The 7,710-nt window shown below is 39.0% G+C and overlaps 1 long non-coding RNA gene across 1 annotated transcript; it reads right to left on the bottom strand.

The window, feature by feature from the left end:
* On the bottom strand, positions 1–7,097 carry LOC140611733 (uncharacterized). Its single transcript, XR_012012875.1, has 4 exons — positions 7,030–7,097; positions 4,137–4,243; positions 2,843–3,009; positions 1–1,551 (listed from the first exon to the last, which is right to left on the bottom strand). It is a non-coding gene; the product is annotated as an uncharacterized lncRNA (long non-coding RNA).
* Between the last annotated feature and the right edge of the window lie 613 nt (positions 7,098–7,710).

Here is a 7,710-nt window from a genome sequence, read left to right as displayed (position 1 = left end):
TTCAAAGTTCTATTATTATTTAATGTGGCTTTAAAGATTCAGAATGGAAACTGAGGGACCCACCAAAACACATTTTCCTTTACATTCCAATTTCTATCTTTCAAAGAATCAAAGTCTACAGAATACGAACAGAGAATCTAATTCCAATTTTCTAGATAATCAGTTAGGAATGTAATTTTGATTTCATAAAGAAAACTCTCCACTATAAAGGAAAGTTCTAAACTTAAACAGTTTATTTATTTTAAAATTTAGTGTGTAGGAACAATCATCATCAAAATGAGAATAGATAAATAAATGGAATACTCATGTATTGGGATGGTATTCAGCAATAGAAAAGGTCACAACGTGGAATAATCTCAAAAACATGTTGAATAAAAGAAATAAGACACAAAAATATACATTCTCTCGGATTCCACTTGCATGAAGTTCAGCAACATGAAAACTAGGCTATAGTGATAGAAACCGAGAGCCGGGATGCCTGGGTGGCTCAGTGGTTGAGCACCTGCCTTGGGCTCAGGTTGTGATCCCAGGCTCTTGGGATAAGGGTCCCAGGATCAAGAATGGAATCAGGCTCCCCAAAGGAAGTCTGCTTCTCCCTCCCTCCCGGAGGGAGAAGGCAGATGTCTCTGCCTCTGTGTGTGTGTGTGTGTGTGTGTGTGTGTGTGTGTGTGTGTGTGTGTATCTCATGAATAATAAATAAAATCTTAAAAAAGAAAAAGAGCAGTTCTTATAGGGGTAAAGTTGACTAATAGAAGGAACAGGAGAATTTTCTGGGAGCAATGGAAACATTCTTTACTTGATTTGGGTGACAACCACATAGGAGTATATAGTTATCAAAACCCGTGATTTAGGATTTACCTATATTCATTTCACTTTATGTAAATTTTAGCTCATTCTAAAAAAGACAGCATTTAAAAATATTGCCTAATATCAAAACTGAATTATGTTTCCCCACTAGAAAGATAACTTCTGCTTTAGAAGGTGTAAACAGGGGATTCGGGACACCAAATTGAAAGAGCCTCCACATCACACAAGTGAAACTAAGCAAATATTTCCAAATATTTCAGAAAGCTACCTTTGAGGAAAATAAACCCCAAGCCTCCAGAGCCATGATAAATACACACTGATTCTTACCACAAGCCCATTCCTCTCTCGAGCCGGACTTGGGTAGAAAAGCATGCAATTCTCACTTCTGAGCCTGCCCTGCTCAGCACACACAGGCAGGGGACCCTCCGCACAGCAGGAAGGCCCAGGGAGCAGGGCTCAGCAAAGGAGTCCAGGCCCTGGCCGGCTGCCCCGAGCGTGACTCAGCGTCCAGGAATCGCACACGTGCAGAGGAGGACGGGTGCTGGCACAGAAAGGAGACTAAAAGGGAAAAACACACTGACAAATCCTTCACAGTTGTGAACTGCGACTGCAGAGGGACACATGGGAGCCGCCGTTGGAACAGAAAAGGGAGCATTTGACACACTTAGCCCAGACCGGAGAAGCCCAGCAGCCTGCACCTGACATCAGGGAGAGCAGTTAGGAGCCAGGGCACTGTGCTCGCACCTAGAAAGACAAGGCAGAAAAGGCACAAACTATAGGCTCAGTGAGGCAGAAGGCATCGTTGCGGGGGTAGGAGGTTGGGACAATTTTGTATAGAATTCGAGCTTCTACCAATTAAATACAGACACCAGGTTCTTCACCAGGTCTCCTGGGATTCCCTTTGGCCTTGCTGCTCAACACCCTTTACGATTCACACTTACCTCGGGAACATGGTTTGTAGGGTCTTTTTTTTTTTGCCCAACACGCATATCCCAAATGCCCCTTAATTTCTTAGGGAAATACAGCTCTACCTGCAGCCCCTCACCTCCAGCGCTGTCAGTGTTTCCCTAAATGGTGGTAGCTTGGATGCCCTGGCTCTGTGAAGTCTCTCCTAACCAACACCCCTAATCTGGGTTAGGTGCCTTTCTCTGGGCGCCCTAGTACCAAGTACCTTGGGCTATGGTAAAGTATATTGTATCTGTATATACAGATACAGTATATTTTACATAAATATATATATGTATTGCATAAATATATACTTTACATAAATATATACAGATAAAGTATATCTGTATATTGTGGCTGCCTGTTGATTTTCTTTTTAACTGTGAAATATCTCAAACTATAGAAAAACTTAAAGTGATACTTTGTTACCAATTAAAACCTTGTTACAATTAACACCTCGTTCATTACACATATTTTATTTATTGCCTTCTTTTTTTTTTTTAATTTTTATTTATTTATGATAGTCACACACACACAGAGAGAGAGAGAGAGAGGCAGAGGGAGAAGCAGGCTCCATGCACCGGGAGCCTGATGTGGGATTCGATCCCGGGTCTCCAGGATCATGCCCTGGGCCAAAGGCAGGCGCCAAACCACTGCGCCACCCAGGGATCCCAACATTAAAATGTTAGACACAGAATAGTACTGCCATTGTGATTCCCTGCTTATATATCTTAGTTATTTGTGTTTTTAATCAAAAACAATATATAGGGCAGCCCCGGTGGCTCAGCGGTTTAGCGCCGTCTACAGCCCAGGGCGTGATCCTGGAGACCCGGGATCGAGTCCCACGTCAGGCTCCCTGCATGGAGCCTGCTTCTCCCTCTGCCTCTCTCTCTCTCCTCTCTGTGTATTCTCATGAATAAATAAATAAAATCTTAAAAAAAAAACAATATATAGCATTACTCGTATTTCTTGGTATGTTTCAAATTTAATACATGTACTCCAACAATTCTTTCACTGTACCTTATGTTTTGGTATCATAGTCATGAAGGAATTAAGACATCAAAAAACAAATCATAAAAGACAAACTAACCTGGGCATGTGGGTGGCTCACTCAGTTAAGCCTCTGGCATCAGAGCAGGCCATGATCCCAGGGTCCTGGGATGGAGCCCCACCATGTGCTCCCCTCTGAGATGGGGAAGCCTGCTTCTCGCTCCCCTTCTGCTTGCTGCTCCCCCTGCTTGTGCACACTCTCTCTTTCTGTATCAAATAAATAAATAAAATCTTAAAAAAAAAGAAAAACTAACCCATTTGATTGCATTAAAATTAAAAACTGAATGACAATTATACAAATGAAGTTAAAATATAAGCTGTTAAGTATAACTACTTTTAAAAATATTCTTTCAAAGACATTCATGTTCATAATTCTATAAGTCAAGTTTTTTAATATGTTTAAAATTTAAGTCTCTCCCCTTACTTGCTCCTACTATTAAGTTCCATTTTTCAAAAGTAGATTTTTTCAACTCTTTTAACTATTTTTTTTCTAGAATTAGTCTCCATGTTTTTAAACATGTGCTTTTTTATAGGACCTATTGACTCCATAGCATTGAAGACAATGATTTATGAACTTTCTTCACACACTCTCTCTCTTGCTCACTCTTTCTCCACTAGTACAATAGATAGAACTTCTAGGCAGAGCAATATTTAGTGTTTACATTAGCACAATTATGTAAATATAATTCATTGAAGAGCCATGTTAATGTCCCAATTTCGCTTTCTTTCATCTGTAGTTTTTTGTTTTCCCTATTGTTTCCACTACCCTCATTGGTATCATTGCCTGTGTGCCTTTAATTATCTTTAAATTCCTCCCAAAAGAGGAATTTCTTTAATATTTAATACATGCAAATTCACCAGAAAATACAGACACACACGTATGTTAAGTCTGAATGTATGTGTTTTCCCCTGGATGTATTTTATAGGCAACCTTTCTATTTTTTAAAAGATTTTATTTATTTATTCATGAGAGACACAGAGAGAGGCAGAGACATAGGCAAAGGGAGAAGCAGGCTCCCTGCAGGGAGCCTGATGCGGGACTCAATCCAGGATCCTGGGATCACAATCTGAGCCAAAGACAAACATTCACACTGAGCCACCCAGGCACCCCTCCAGACAACCCTTCCAAAGCAAGCTTTCCATCCTGTCTGGTCCAGTTGTTCTATATCTGCTGCCAGCCCCCTGCCTGAGACTTCTCCTCACTGTTACCCTAGATGTAGGATAACCTAACTCATCCTAATTTCCGAGACTGGCCCAGTTTTAAAGCTGAAAATCCCACATCTCGCACACCCCTTCCTCAGGTCTAGACAAATTGGAACAATTGGTCAACCTACCTGGACATCCCTTTGCCTCATTCCTGGTTCAGGTCTTGTTTCCTGGATCCTGTATCTTCTTCTTGGTTTCTTTCCTTGTTTTGTGGAACACATTCTCCAGTATTTTCCTGAAAAGGAGATAATATTGTTTTTCTTTTGTCTTTAAATTCAATTTAAGTTATATATACTGCATTATTAAGTACAGCGGTAGAATTTAGTGATTCATGAGTTGCACGTATCACCCAGTGCTCATAACATCACATGCCCTCCTTAATGCCCATCACTCAGTTACCCCATCCCTCCACCCCCTTCCCCTCCAGCAATCCTGTTTGTTTCCTGTAATTAAGACTCTCTTATGGTTTTTCTCCTTCTATTTACATCTTATTTTCCTCCCCTTCTCTTATGTTCATCCGTTTTGTTTCTCAAATACCACATATAAGTGAAATCATATGGTATTTGTCTTTCTCTGACTTACTTTGTTTAGCATAACACTCTCTAGTTCTATCCACATCATCTCAAATGGCAAGATTTCATTATTCTTGATGGCTGAGTAATATTCCATTGTATATATATATATACCATATCTTCTTTGTCTATTCATCCATCATGGACATCTGGACTCTTTCCATATTTTAGCTATTGCAGACATTGCTGTTGTAAAGGTTGGGTGCATGTGCCCCTTGAAATCACTATGTTTGTATCCTTTGGATAAAGACCTAGTAGTGCAATTAATTGCTGGATCATCAGGTAGTTCTATATTTAACTTTTTATATATATATATTTAACTTTTTGATAAACCTCCACACTGTTTTCCAGAGCCGCTGCACCTGTTTGCTTTCCCACCAATAGCATAAAAGTGTTCCCCTTCCTCTGCATCCTCGCCAATACCTATTGTTTCTCCTATGTTGTTAATTTTAGCCATTCTGACTAGTGTGAGGTGGTGTCTCATTGTGGTTTTGACTTGTATTTCCCTGATGCCCAGTGATGTGGAGCATTTTTTCATGTGTCTGTTGGCCATTTGTATGTCTTCTTTGGAGAGATATCTGTTCATGCCTTCTACCCATTTCCTGACTAGATTTTTTTTGTTTGTTTTTTGGGTGCTGAGTTTGACAAATTCTTTAAAGATTTTGATTCTTAGCACTTTATCAGATAAGTCATTTACAAATATCTTAAGGAGGTAAAAAGTCTTAAAACATGCCTGAATAAAATGTCTTTATTCTGTCTTCACACTTGTTAGAAAATTTGGCAGAACAGAAATCAAGATCTAGAACAATTTTCCATCTGAATTTCGAAAGGATTACTCCACTGACTTCTAGCTTTTCATGGGGTAGGTGAAAAATCTGGTGCTTTTCTGATTCTGGATCTTTTGTATGTTTTTAATCCCCAAGAATTTGTAGGATCTTTTCTTTATCTCCAAAGTTCTGGAATGTTGCAATAGCATGCTTCAGTGTGAGTTATGTCATGGCACGCATTATGTAGGGCATAAGGGAGCTCTGTCAGGCTACAAACTCATACCATCTATTCAGGGAATCTTCTTCATTATTTCTTCAAAAGTACCCTACCCCATCTTTTGTATTCGCTCTCTCTAGAACTCCTGTTTATTAGAGTGTTGGGCCTCCTGATCGCCAATCTTTTCCTTTTCTCTTCCATTTTCCATTTCTTTATTTTTGATTGATTTTCTGGAAGATGGTCTCTTCCAGAAATGTATCTCCCAAACTTTCTTCCAAAATTTTCTATTTAAATTCAAAGGGCAATTTTTGTTTTCTGAAGTTTCATTCTAGAGCCCTTCTCATTTTGTCCAGATGCGATATCTCTTTCTACCACATGTGGATATGAACTATAAAGTTTGTTTTTAAAGTTTTCTTCTGCTCCATACATAATCTCTATTTTCTTCACATGTTAGCTTGATTTGATTCTATTGGTCGTGGCATAGGCTTTCCTTAATTGCCTGGTAATCCTTGGCTGTCTGCTCACAACTAAAACTAAAGAAAGAAAATAACCTGATTGGAATAGGCAGGTACACATCCCTGTAGGGTGCTCTGGCTAGGTTGTTTTATTGTTTTTGTTTGTGTCATTTTTTGTTTGTTTGTTTGTTTGTTTGTTTAGTTAGCCTCCCCTAGTGGACTCAACCACTTTCTCACCTGGAAAGTAGAAATTTGGCTGACAATTCATTTCTCTTACAGACCTGCAACTAGCCCTCCCACTGTCAACACCATCTGTACCCCTATTCTGGTATTTCTAAATCTTTCTGAGCTCCTGTAGTTCAATCAGCCTTCTCAGCTTTCCTGAGTTTTAATTGTTAATTCAGTTTTGCCACTAGTTCATCTGCTTTCTAGTTTCCAACATTCCATTGCTGCCATATCCTCTACTTATAAGTATCTCTCTCTCTCTCTCTTTGCCTTTATAGGTTTGTGCCAAACAAACAAACAACAGAAAACCCCATACTGTTACTTTTATAAAATTTGAGGTGGGAGGATGAGTAAATGTGTGTTTACTCTGCCGTATTTCACCAGAAATCTTGAAACTGTCTCTTTCTTGTCTGTGTGTGTCTCCCGTTGGCTCTGGAGGCAGTTGAACTGAGGACTGTATCTCATTCATCATTACAGTCTAGTGTCCAGCATTTTGCCTGGCATACGTTAGGAGCTCAATAATTAAGGGTTTATTGAATGAATGTAGTACAATCATTTTTTTTTAAATAGTAACCAATACTGTGCTTTGCTTTTCTCACCAGTATTTCATTGTCCCCTTTCCAGCTAGGTTAATCTGTTATCATTGCTCCAGGGAATACATGGGACAACAGAGAGCAAACTATTGCTGGATTTTGAGTTCCAAAAATGTAAGTGTTTAGGAAAATTGAAAGGATGCATAGTAAAAACAAAATATTGGGGAAAAGCATTGTGAATCATCCCTCTACCTTTGCCTTGAAATTGGGAGACTGATCCAAAAGAGTCAGAACTTAACTCCAGGGAGGCAGAAAGCCCTATAGGGAAAAAACAAACAAACAAACAGGTACAGTGTCTAGACAGCTAGGACAATCTCATTCCACTAGACTGGCTCAGGAGCACCAGAGAGTTTCTCGCATATTCAAGAATGAAAAAAAAAAAGGTAAATGGAGAAACACAGCAGATCTAAAGGGGCCTTATAAATAAGAGTGATGGTTAAGAAATGCCAGGCTGGACTACTGAATGGGGAGACTGGATTATTCTTATGTCCCTGGATACATCCTGGACAGATGACATTAAGCATTAGATCCCTCCCAACCCTGATGCTTTGGTACTACATAAGTCCCTTCTTACTTAAACACAATCTTAGGGAAATCCACAAATTAACCAAGACTAAGTTTCTGCCACCCAAGTAAAATGGAAGCCCAAGACGGAAATTAAGTTGACTTACAAAAAAATAAAATCATATTTTCATAGTATCTCTACTGGTTAGTTGAAATTCATATACTAAATACTAAACAAATATGGTGATTATGATCACCAGATTATTAATTTGAAAATTCATTTGAAAATTCACAAGTCTTTACACATGAGATGTTCAAATATGTTAAGGTAACAACATGCTAAACTAAATTAATTAAAGTACAGATTTA

The sequence above is a fragment of the Canis lupus genome, chromosome 20 (genome assembly GCF_048164855.1).
Source record: "Canis lupus baileyi chromosome 20, mCanLup2.hap1, whole genome shotgun sequence".
NCBI lineage: Eukaryota > Metazoa > Chordata > Mammalia > Carnivora > Canidae > Canis > Canis lupus.
This window is presented reverse-complemented; position numbering and strand designations above follow the sequence as displayed.